This window comes from Carcharodon carcharias, chromosome 27 (assembly GCF_017639515.1).
Source record: "Carcharodon carcharias isolate sCarCar2 chromosome 27, sCarCar2.pri, whole genome shotgun sequence".
Classification (NCBI taxonomy): Eukaryota; Metazoa; Chordata; class Chondrichthyes; order Lamniformes; family Lamnidae; genus Carcharodon; species Carcharodon carcharias.
In genome coordinates, this window is record NC_054493.1 from 13,934,707 (window position 1) to 13,947,909 (window position 13,203).

Below are 13,203 nucleotides of genomic sequence, written 5' to 3' on the forward strand. Positions count from 1 at the left end.
CTGTCAGAGGGTCAGTACAGTGGGAGTGCTGCACTGTCAGAGGCCAAGTACTGAGGGAGAGCTGCATTGTCAGAGGGTCAGTACTGAGGGTGTGCTGCACTGTTAGAGGGTCAGTACCGAGGGAGCACTGCATTGTTGGAGGGTCAGTACTGACAGAGTACTGCAGTGTTGGGTGGTGGGGGTCAGTGCAGAGGGAGGGCTGCCTCTTAGCGAGTCAGCACTGAATGTGTGATGTACTGAGGGAGCGCCAACCTGTCGTCCAGTCTCTACTGAGGGACTGCTCCACTGTCAGAGGGCCAGTACTGAGGATGATCTGCACTGTCAGAGGGCCAGTACTGCGGGAGTGCTGCACTGTTGGAGGGTCAGTACTGCAGGAGTGAAGCACTGTTGTGGGTGGGTCAGTATGAAGAGAGCGCTGCACTGTCGGAGGGTCAGTACTGAGGAAGCGCTGCCCTGTCGGAGCGTCAGTACTGAGGGAGTGCTGCCCTGTCGGAGCGTCAGTACTGAGGGAGTGCTGCCCTGTCGGAGCGTCAGTACTGAGGGAGTGCTGCCCTGTCGGAGCGTCAGTACTGAGGGAGTGCTGCCCTGTCGGAGCGTCAGTACTGAGGGAGTGCTGCCCTGTCGGAGCGTCAGTACTGAGGGAGTGCTGCCCTGTCGGAGCGTCAGTACTGAGGGAGTGTTGCACTGTCAGAAGATGAGTACCGAGGGAATGCTGCACTTTGGAGGGTCAGTACTGAGGGAGTGCAGCACTGTCAGAGGGTCAGTAATGAGGGAGCGCTACCCTGTCGGACGGTCAGTAATGAGGGAGCGCTACCCTGTTGGAGGGTGAGTACTGAGGGAATCCTGCACTGTCGGAGGGATGACAATCGGATGACACATTAAACTGAGGCCCTGTCTTCTCCAGTTGGCATTAAGCAGCTTATTCTCTTCAACTGAATTGCTTCTTACCTTTGATGTGCTCCATGCAAACCACCTTCCTGTGGAACTAAGAAATTATTGGGATGGATCAATGATTTCTGGCCATCTTCTAGTTGTCTCTATCAATGTATGACGTTTTATACCCTAATCCTCTAGACACATATAAACAGGGCTAGGAATTGGTATGGTTAAAATTAAAAATTTTTTTTTGAAACTTAAAGATAATTTGTCCTGTTGTAAAATTGTTTTTTCATTCTTTCATTTATTGCCCATTCCTAATTGCCCTTGAGGTGGCGGTGAACTGTCTTCTTGAACAACTGCAGTCCCTGTGGGGTAGGTACACCCAGACTGCTGTTAGGGAGGGATTTCCAGTGATAGTGAAGGAACGGGATATATTTCCAAGTCAGGATAGTATGTGACGTGGAGGAGAACTTCCAGGTGATGGTGTTCCCATTTATCTGCTGCCCTTGTCCTTCGAGGCGGTGGAGGTTGCAGGTTTGGGACGTACTGTCGAAGGCTCCTTGGTGAGTTGCTGCAGTGCATCTTGTAGATGGGGCACACTGCTGCCACTGTGCGTTGGTGGTGGAGGGAGTGAATGTTTGTGGATGTGGTGCCAATCAAGCGGGCTGTTTTGTCCGGGATGGTGTCGAGCTTCTTGTGTGCTGTGGGAGCTGCACTCATACAGGCAAGTGAAGAGCATTCCATCACACTCCTGACTTGTGCCTAGTACATAGTGGACAGGCTTTGGGGAGTCAGAAGGTGAGTTACTCACCTCAGAATTCCCAATCTGTAGCTCTTGTAGCTACAGTATTTATATGGCTAGTCCAGTTCAGTTTCTGGTCAAAGGTAACCTCCCAGGATGTTGATAGTGGGGGATTCAGTGATGGTAATGTCATTGAACATCAAGGGGAGATGGTTAGATTCTCTCTTGTTGGCAGTTGTCATTGACTGGCACTTAATGATTCAAAAATTTTACTTAATGAAATGGTTCAAATTGTTCATCCCCCAAGATGCCCCTGAGTTTAGTGTGTCACTGTACAATTTAGCTGAGTGCACTGCTAAGGTTCTATTGAATGGCGAACTTTAATCTGTCAAACAATAGATTATTAGGCAAGAAGGGGCCAGCATGGAGCAGAAGGAGAATATTCAGCCTCTCGGGCCTGCTCTGCCATTCAATAAGATCGTGGCTGATCTTCTACCTCACTCCACTTCCTCACCCGACATATCCCCATATCCCTTAATATCCAAAAAAGTATCAATCTCAGTCTTGAATATATTCAATGACTGAGCATCCACAATCTTTTGGGGGAGGGAATTCCAAAGGTTCACAGTGCTCTGAGTTTCTCCTCATCTCAGCCCAAAATTGTCAAACCTTTATCCTGAGACTGCACCCCCCCACCCCCCAATTTCTGCCTCTCCAGCCAGGGGGGATATCCTGACTTGGAAACATATCGCTGTCCCTTCACTGTCGATGGTTCAAAATCCTGGAACTCCATCCCTAACAGCACTGTGGGTGTGCCTACACCACATGGACTGCAGCGGTTCAAGAAGGCAGCTCATCACCACCTTCTCAAGGGGCAATTAGGGATGGGCAATAAATGCTGGCCCAGCCAACGAAGCCCACATCCTGTGAATGAATTTTTTTTAAAAAGTGATCGCTTATTTTCTCAAATTCTAACTTGATGGTGGACAGATTGGCACGTGGCATTTTTTTGAGGCACCATCTTGTTTCTGGGACAGCTTTGCTGAATTATCTAGCACAGTGTACATGACTAGAGGTCTATAAAGATTTGAGCTTTCCATCACAATCTGTAAAGTGAGACAAGGACAGAGGTCACATCTCTACCCAAACGGGAATCAGGATAATTGCGTATATTTCTCAGTATATTCACTGCTTCGAGGCATTATGTCTGTCAAAGAGTGGATTAAGGAGAAGAAAAGGCTTGCGTTGCTATTAAATTAGAGCACAGAAGATGGCCATTTGGCCCATTGTGACTGTGCTGGCTCTCTGAAAGAACAGACATGCAAGTTCTAGTACAATCATATTGCTTTTATATTCTGTGCCTCCATTTATAAACTCAAGGAACCCATATGATTTTATTACCACCTTTATCAACTCTGTTGAGTTGAACAGTAGCCTTGTTGTCATGTCACTGGACTAATAATCTAGAGACATGAGTTCAAATCCCACCGTGGCAGGAAGGAATTTAAATTAGGTTCAGTAAATAAATCTGGAATTAAAAGTGAGTAACTGTGATCATGATACCATCGTTCTTGTTGTAAAAACCCATCTGGTTCACTAATGCCCTTTAGGGAAGGAAATCTGCCATCCTTACCCGGTCTGGCCTGCATGTGAATCCAGAACCACAGCAATGTGGTTGACTCCTAGCTGCCCTCTGCAACGGCCCAGCAAGCCACTCAGTGGTATTCAAGAAGGCAAATCCCCATCATCTTCTCAAAGGGAAATGAGGGAGGGGCAATAAATGCCAGCCATGGATGAATGGAAAATAAGGGACATGCCACCTTTAGGTTTGGGCTAATGTCTCTCTGCTCATCTCCACATGACCCATACATTACATTTCATGGTGGCATAATGATCAAGGGTTGCGTTTAATTCTGAGGATACTAGCTTGGGTGCCAGGAAGTGGGAACTTCAGTAAGGAACGCAACAACTAAACTCAGAGTAGGTGGCGATGGAAGGTGTTTAGGTGTAGAGAGACTGTATGTAAACTAGATAACATTGTGGTGTGAGCACTCATCCTTTTATTGTCGCATTCAGAAAGTGCCAGTGTGTGGTGCACTCATGTTCCTCCATCTTTGGCAGGAAGTGATCATTCTGCCTTTCTGTTATGGTGTGGTGAAGACTGCAGAGATAAGGTGTTTATAGTCTGGGATCCTTAAAAGCCCGTGTCTCTTGTTTGGAGACATCAGTTGCAAGTTTCATGGTCTGGTCCACTTGGCTCTCAGTTGCTAGCGACTGTGCATCAGTCCCTGTTCCAGCGTCAGCAATGCAAGGTCTTCATGAAGGCTTTGCAGAACTCCACGTTGAAGGTCATGTAGATGATGGGGTTAATGATGTAACCCAGCCAGCCACAGGTGCTGTAGAGCGCTGGTGGGATGTAGCACCTCTGGAAGTGGACGTTCAGGATGTGAGTTATGAAAAATGGCAGCCAGCAGATGATGAAGACTCCTGCCAATCTGACAGAGAGAGAGGAAAAGAGTCATCAATGCACGTGTGCACAATTTGTCATCGCAACGCAGTGACTAGCAAAAGGGTTCCTCCCCCACTCCTCAACCATATGGCAACAGGACATCCATTAATTGCTTGCAGTTGCTACTTCTTTGATAAAGTTCACATTACATTCCCAGCACACAAGCTTACAAATTTGTTCTCGTCGGTAGAGAGTCCAATCCTAGAACATATGATTCCATATAACTTAACCTATTGTTCTAGAGCATTGTAACAGTCTAGGACTCAGACTAATCTACTGGGAGTATGGTAAAACCAGACACAGCCAATTAGTCTAGATCATTACATTTCTGTGCAGCTTGGCCTATTGCTCTAGAACGTTGCGGTCTGGTGGAATGCAGCCTATTGTTCCATATTACAGGAAAAACCCATAGAACTTGGACTGCTAATCTAAATCATTGTGCTACAATGCAACTTAACCTATGGTTCTTGATCATTGTGCCACAAGGCAACTTTGCCTATTTTCTAGATCATTTCAAGACAATGGAAGTTAGTCCACAGTTATAGAGCATGTAATTTAGCTTACAGTCCAAGATCATTGCAAGATCAATGGAATCTATCCTGCTCTTCTAAATCATTCAGACACAATGGAACGTCATCTATTGTTCTAGATAGTTGTAACTACATAGAACCCGGTCTGTTGGTCTAGATCATTGTAAGAACTGATAGACGGTGCCTATTCTAGATCACTGTGGCACAACAGCACCTAACCAATTGTTCCAGACCACCAAGACTGTGGATCATTGGCTATTGTTCTAGATCATTGTGACTCAGTGGAACATAGTCTATTGTTCTAGTTTGTTCCAGACTCAGCTAAGACAACTGCCAACATTTGGTGCTTTCTTCTCCTTCTGGTGGGACAGTTTGCTTTCGCTGCTGATTTGGCCACTGGCACCTGTTTCTCATCCGACACCCTCCGCACCTCAAAAGCACTCTGCCTGAAGAACCTTGCTTGGCCATTGCACTCGGGGTCCGCGGGTACCTCGATGGAGGAAGGGGCCTTCTATTTACCAGCCATCAGGCAGGATCTGGAAGTGGTCCCGAGCTGGAAAGCCAGCGGAGTTCCTGTTGGCCTTGAGCTCTCGGGAGGCCCCACAAAGCGGGCTCCCTCAGATTCTTCAGAGTAAGGGATTGCTTCTCGTACCAGTGTCTAGGATGCCAAAAAGAAGAGAATATGGGTGTAACCGACAGCCAATAGTACAGACAAATCACAGGAGAGGGCAAGGAAGGGAATGACAAACGGCCCTTGTCTCCAAGTCACCATTTGTACTTGGTGTGTGGGCAGTTAACTTGTTCACAGTATCATACTGCACAGAAGGCCATTAAGCCCATCGAGCCTCTGCTGGCTCTTTGAAAGAGCTTTCTAATTAGTCCCACTCTCCCGCCCACTCTTTGCCCAACAGCCCGACAAATTTTTCCCCTTCAACTATTTATCCAATTCCCCTTTTGAAAGTTCCTACTGAATCTGCTTCCACCGCCCCTTCAGGCAGCGCCTTCCAGATCACAGCAACTCACTGTGTAAAAAGAAAAAAAAATTCTCCTCATCTCCCCCTCTTTCTTTTACTGATTCTCTGCAATCTGTGTCCCTCTGGTTACCGACCCTCCTGACACAGGAAACAGTTTCTCCTTATTTACTCTATCCGAACCCCTCATTATTTCGCCCACCTTGATTAAGTCTCTCTCTGAACCTTCTCTGCTGTAAGGAGAACAATCCCAACTTCTCCAATCTCCCCCTGGAAATGAAAGGAATTGGGGTTCTGTGCAATGGGAATGGATCGATCTATTGACGTTCTGCACAATAGGAGTGAAGGAGAAGGGGCTTGTTCCATTGGGATTGTGTACAATGGGAGTGAGTGGGAAGAGGTTTGGGTCCATTGAGATTCCGTGTGATGGCAGCGAATGGGAAGAGAGTTGATCAATGACCTTTGGAATGATTGGTGACTTTAGTGACAAGTGAGAATTTTGGTCACTCAAATTGAACTGGGAATTTGTCAATCAGCTCCAAGGATTCTGATGTCTCCAGATGAGGTCTTACCAATTTCCTTTTACTCACACTGGTCCTCCCATTTGATTGGACTATTATAGTACAAAGTTTGACATCTTCCAGGTGTGTGCACTTATTCTGAAACTAAATAAAACAAAAAATGGAATTATCGATCCTGACAACAGTGTAGGCATGAACATGGATACAAATGCTTCATATTGGCCATAAAGAAAATCCATTGTTTACAATTTGAATTGAGAGATTATCCATTAAAAAGGTCAAAAATTCTTTCAAAATTACTGACTTAAGTATTGCATTTTTAAAAAATTTATTCGTTCATGGGATGTGGGCTTCGCCGGCTGAGCCAGCATTTGTTGCCCATCCCTAATTGCCCCTTGAGAAGGTGGTGAGCTGCCTTCTTGAACCCCTGCAGTCCACTCGGTGTAGGTACACCCACAGTGCTGAAAGGAGGGAGTTCCAAGATTTTGACCCAGCGACAGTGAAGGAACGGCTGATATATTTCCAAGTCAGGAGTGCTTGGCTTGAAGGGGAACTTCCAGGTGGTGGTGTTCCCATCTATCTGCTGCCCTTGTCCTTCTAGATGGTCATGGTTGTGGGTTTGGGAGGTGCTGTCTAAGGAGGTTTGGTGAGTTGCTGTGGTGCATCTTGTAGATGGTACACTCTGCTGTCACTGTGCATTGGTGGTGGGGGGAGTGAATGTTTCAGGTGGAATATAATTGTGTGAAACATACAGTAATATTGCACAAGGAAATTTCACTCCAAAAAGCATGTTTTTTAAATAATAAAGCAAGATACTGTCCCCTTCAAACACTCCCAGGACAGGTACAGCACGGGGTTAGATACAGAGTAAATCTCCCTCTACACTGTCCGCACCAAACACTCCCAGGACAGGTACAGCACGGGGTTAGATACAGAGTAAAGCTCCCGTTACACTGCCCCCATCAAACACTCCCAGGACAGGTACAGCACAGGGTTAGATACAGAGTAAAGCTCCCTCTACACTGTCCCCATCAAACACTCCCAGGACAGGTACAGCACGGGGTTAGATACAGAGTAAAGCTCCCTCTACACTGTCCGCACCAAACACTCCCAGGACAGGTACAGCACGGGGTTAGATACAGAGTAAAGCTCCCTCTACACTGTCCCCATCAAACACTCCCAGGACAGGTACAACACAGGGTTAGATGTACAGTTCGCTCTATACCTGCCAATCTGCAACCTCCTACAAAAGACCAACATCCTATACCTGTGGTGACATCACTTCCTCAGTCATCCTGTATCCTTCCTTAAATGGCAGGTTGAAAGCAAATCTGCATCATGGCAGCGTGTCTGATACAAAATGGATCGAAGCCACTCTAACCCATGTCAAATTGAACCCATGCAGCCTCTACACAAAGCAAACTTGGGCAGGATTTAATCACGGTGTCTAGAGGTTAAAGGTCAGTCATTTACACCACGCCCACAAAGCACATCCCCTCATTTTAATATTTGAGCTTGTTATTTACTCTTCCGAGCTTCATGGGCGGTAGGGTTTCATGCTCCATGGCAACGCTGATCCTCTTAGCTGCCATGCGCTTCCTCCTCCATCTCAGCATGACATAGTTCTTGGCGTAAACTAACAGCGTCACGATGAAGGGAACGTAGAAGGAGACAATAGAGGAATATAAGATGAAAGAATGGTTCATGATGGCACAGATGGTCTCGTCCCTTTTATCTGGAAGAGGACACAGCACATTCCTGGTCTCCATAATTGCAAAAACTGTCATTGAGTCACTGGAGAAGATGTAACTAAAGGTTCACAAAGATGGCACTCGAATTATGAGCTTATAACTACCAGGCAAGACCGAACAGGCTGGGACTCTTTCCTCTAGAAAAAAGAGAAGACTGAGGGGTGACCTGATAGAAGCCTTTAAAACTATGAAAGAGTTTCGACAGGGTGAACTTAGAGAAGTTGTTTCCACTTTTGGGGTGGGGGAGGGTAATGCGGGTAGGAGACCAGAACGAGATGGCCATCAAAATAAGATAGTCACTAGTGTTGTATGTGCCTGCATGCTACTGTAATGTAAAGGTGCTCAGCAGAGTAAGGGTTAGAGTGGGACTGGAGAATAGCACCACCCATGGTATGATGTATAAAGTCACATGGTAACAGACTGAGAGAACAGTCTAGAGGGAACACTTTGGAACCAGCCTGCATGGAGGTAGCAGCGCCATGCATAACAGTAACCTGAGATCTGTAAATAGATAAATAGTTCATGTTTAAATCTACAAGCCTCAAGGTCTCATGGTTGAGACACCACCGCGCACCATAATACAACATGGTTGGCAGTGGTGGGATACCAGCACTATCAGCGTAGTACAGCAACTAGTAAATCCAATGGGGAATTCAGGAGAAACTTCTTCACCCAGAGAGTGGGGAGAATGTGGAACTCACTCCCACAGGGATTGGTTGAGGTGAATATTTTCGATGTATTTAAGGGGGAAGCTGGATAAACACATGAGGGAGAAAGGAATAGAAGGAAAGGATGATGGGGAGATAAAGAGGGGGTGGGAGTGGGCTCATGTGGAGTATAAATTCTCCTCCTCCTACCCTCCCCCCACTCCGGTTCTTTTCCCGATTCTCTTCAATCTGTGGTCCTCTGGTTACCAGCCCTCCTGCCACTGGAAACACTTTCTCCTTATTTACTCTGTCAAAACCTATCATGATTTTGCATGCCTCAGTTAAATCTCCCCCTGAACCTTCTCTGCTCTAAGGAGAACAATCCCAGCTGATCTGGTCTCTCCATATAACTGAATTCCCCAATCCTTGGAACTGCTGTGAGAATTCTCATGCCCCTCCCTTACCATAGAAGGAGACAATAGAGGAATAAAAGATGAAAGAAGGGTTCATGATGGGCACAGCTTACCAGGGTGGTCTTTTAGCCTGAAGAGCAGCGGGCATGAGAAGGCGAAGGACAGCATCCAGACCATGGTTATCATCAGTGTGACTCTCCGCTTGGAGCTGCAGCGGGTATTGTAGAGCATTGGCATGGCAACCGCTGTGTAGCTGCAAGGGGTGGACTAGAAACAGGTTAGAGCTGTTGATGAGCCGGACGGTCTTTAAAAAAACTCCAAAATAGGTGGCGAGTGAAGCAGGGAAGTAAGTTCAATAGGCCAAGTGGCCTACTCCTGTAGCCATGGCAACCAAGGGAGGTTGAGGATGAGGATCCATTGATCCAATCGGAAAAAGGTACAGAATACTCCCAAGAACGAGCAAACAACCAGACAAATAGAAGCAGGAGGAGGCCATTCGGCCTCTCGAGCCTGCCTCACCCATTCATTAAGGTCATGGCTGATGTTCTACTTCAACTCCACTTTCCCACCCTCAGTGTCTAAAAATCTATCAATCTGAGTCCTGAGTATACCCAATGACGGAGCATCCACAGCTCTCTGGGGTAGAGAATTCCAAAGATTCACAACCCTCTGAGTGAAGAAATTTCTCCTCATCTCAGTCCAAAATGGCTGACCTCTTATCCTAAGACTGTGACCCCCACCATTGTTCCAGACTCCCCAGCCAGGGTGGGGGTGAGGGTGGTGGGGGGGTGGGGAGGTTAACAGCATCCCAGAATCAACCCTGTTAAACCCCCAAAGAATTTTGTACATTTCAATTAGATCACCTTTCATTCTTCTAAACTCCAGATAATATGGGGCCATCTACTCAATCTCCCCTCATAGGACATCCCTCTCATCCCAGGAATCAGTTTAGTTAGAGTTAAGGATGGGGTTATGGAATTAGGGTTAGGAGTAGGGAGTTAGGGATGGGGTTAAGGTTAGGGGTAGTGAGTTAGGGGTGGGGTTTGGGGAGTTGGGGATGAGGTAGGGAGTTAAGGATAGTGTTAGGTCTGGAGTTGGGAGTTAGGGATGGGGTTGGAGAGTTAGGGATGGGGTTAGGGAGTTAGGGTTGGGTTTGGGGTTAGGGGTAGAGTTAAGGATCCAGAACTGTGCACAATATTTGGATGTAGTCTCACCAAAGATCTATATAATTATTTTAAGACTTCTTTACTTTTATATGCCAATCCGTTTGCAATAAAAGCGAACATGCTATTTACCTTTCGAGTTCCTTGCTGTACGTATATGCCGACTTTCTGTGATTCGTGTACAAGGACACCCAGGTCCCTCTGCATCCCAATATTTCCCAGTTTCCCACCATTTCCAACCAGGATCACAATCCGGACAGCCTCTCTCATGGGAGCGTCCCATTCTCTATCGAGCTGCAGGGAGGAGTTGGGGGAAACTTGTCAATGCACATCAGGAGAACCTGGAGTCATGAAAGGTCCTCTTGCTGGCCGTTGGGTCTCGCTGGCCCCACTCCTCCCAAAACTAGGGAGCCCAGGGAAAGTAATGGAGGAAGGAGGGAGGGTGGTGGGTAAAGGCCTGAGGAGGGAGGTGAGGGTGGTGGGGGGGGGAGGCGGTGAAGAAAGGGAGGAAGTGTCTAGCTACCCTTGTGCTGCCCAGAGGGCACGCCACTGACAATGGCACACGTGTGTCATGTACCCCACTGGAACCCTGATGTGTATGAATTCAGATGGAAACATGACAAATTATGAATTAGGAACAGGAGGAGGCTACTCGGCCCCTTGAGCCTGTTCCACCATTCAATAAGATCATGGCTGACCTGATTGTAACCTCAACCCCACATTCCTGCCTAGCCCCAATAATCTTTCAACCCCTTGTTAACTAAGAATCTATCTAGCTCTGCCTTAGAAATATTCAAAGACTCTGCATCTACCACCTTTTGAGGAAGAGAGTTCCAAAGACTCATGACCCTCTGAGAGAAAAAAGTTCTCCTCATCTCTGTCTTAAATGAGCGACCCCTTATTTTTAAACAGTGACCCCTCGTTCTAGATTCTCCCACAAGACGAAACATCCTTTCCACATCCACCCTGTCAAGACCCTCAGGATCTTAAATGTTTCAATCAAGTCACCTCTTACTCGTCTAACTTCCAGTGGATACGAGCCTAACCTGTCCAACCTTTCCTCATAAGACAACCCACCCATTCCTGGTATTAGCCTGGTAAACATCCTCTGAACTGCTTCTAACGCATTGACACCTTTCCTTAAATAAGGTGACCAATCCTGTACACAGTACTCCAGATACAGTCTCACCAGTGCCCCGTAGAACTGAAGCATAACATCCCTACAATCAATTTTCCTCGCAATAAATGATAACGTTCTATTAGCCTTCCTAATTACTTGATGTACCTGCATATTAGCCTTTTGTGATTCATACACTAGGACACCCAGATCCCTCTGCATCTCAGAGCTCTGCAATCTCTCACCATTTAGAAAATATGCCTCTTTTTTATTCTTCCTGTCACAGCCCCGCCACCCTGTGCCAAAAGGGCTGGAGAAGCAGGTTGCCCGCTACCATTTTAAGTCTGTTGCTGTGCAGTTTCCGCCAGGTAGAGTGAAATTAAACCCCTTTTCCCGATCTTCTCAGGACTTCACAGCACCGAAGGAGGCTAATCTTCAATTATTCTGCATTTCCTACACTGCCAAAATCCCAGAGGTTATAACTCTCAGGAAAGACTGAACAAGCTGGGGTTCTTTTCTCTAGAAATGAGAAGGCTGAGGGGTGACCTGATTAAGACAATGAAAGGGATTTTTCAATAGGGTAGAGAAAGTATTTCTATTTGTGTGGGGTGAGACCAGAACTAAGGGCTATCAATATTTGATTGTCACGAAAAGGTGAGATGGCAGCACAGCATTAATGTCTGGACTACTAATCCAGAGACCTAGGCTAATGCTCTGGGGGACATGGGCTCAATTCCCACCACAGTGGCAGGTAGGAATAATAAATCTGGAATTGAAAGCTAGTCTCAGTAATGGTGACCATCAATTGTCATAAAAACCTGTTTGTTTCACTGATGTACTTTCGGGAAGGAAAGTGTGATAGAGTTGATTTTCTAGGCAGCTTTGCTTGGTGGAAACGTTGAACTTTACTTACAAGATGGCATCAGCAGTTACATGTGTGCATCTAACTCTATAACTAAAACAGAATTCTCTCCTCGAGGGTCCCTGTGCTGCTAACTCATTGGTCTATACAGATCATGTGATCTTACAACACAGGAGTATTCTTAAAACTACAGTCCTATGTTTATCAGAACTATAATTACTACATCCCCCCCCACCTTAAACTTTTCTCTACCTTTTGTATTTATCTCATGCCATCACAATATTTACACAGGTCATGAAATAAGTTCAGTCTTTAAGATGATTTCCTGATCTGTGTGGAATGTTGAAGCTCCACGACTTCCGATTCTTTTGCAGGAACCACGTTCTCTGGAACCACATTAACATCAGGTACCTCATTAGGCACAGGCAGTTCAGTGTATTCCACTCCGACAGAGACATCGGGCATGTCTGTCCTTGGTTGAGCAACTTCAACAGGAACCATAGGTTCAGCAATGGTTACAGGTGGAACATAATTTTCTTGGGATGTCTCTCTTCCTCAATGATCCACATGCTTACGGGTGATCCGGCCCTCCACTTCCACACAGTATGGCAATGCTCCGGTCACAGAGCTTACTTTACCAGCTAACCACTTCGGTCCTCCACTGACATTCCTTATATACACTGTTTCTCCAACAGTAAATTGTTGCTCATGACTATGCAGATCAGGAGTCGCTTTTTGGTTCCCTTGACTTTTCTCCATCTTACACTCCAAATTGGGATTGTTCTGTAGTGAAATAGGAAATGAGCAAGTTTAGTTTCCGATTATTCACCTGTTAACTTTTTCATTCTTGCCTAATATTGTCTTTTCAGGATCTTCCTCCTTTTTGTCCTCTGCTTTCTACCACAGAGTATAGTCTTGGCCTTCATCTTGACTTCACTGTCAGCCAGACTTCTCTCAGGTGATTTCTTGACTTGTCTTAGTTCAGTAATTGAGTTACCCATGACTTCATTATCTACTTGCATCTTGGAAAGTTCTACGACCTTTCCTTTCAATGACTCTTTAGCTTCATTCAGCTGATTCTTCAGCTCTTCTGTCTCC

At 46.2% G+C, this 13,203-nt stretch overlaps 1 pseudogene; it reads right to left on the minus strand.

The window, feature by feature from the left end:
- Positions 1-3,920: 3,920 nt before the first annotated feature.
- The window catches only part of LOC121270276, a 28,792-nt pseudogene continuing 19,509 nt past the window's right edge, over positions 3,921-13,203 (minus strand).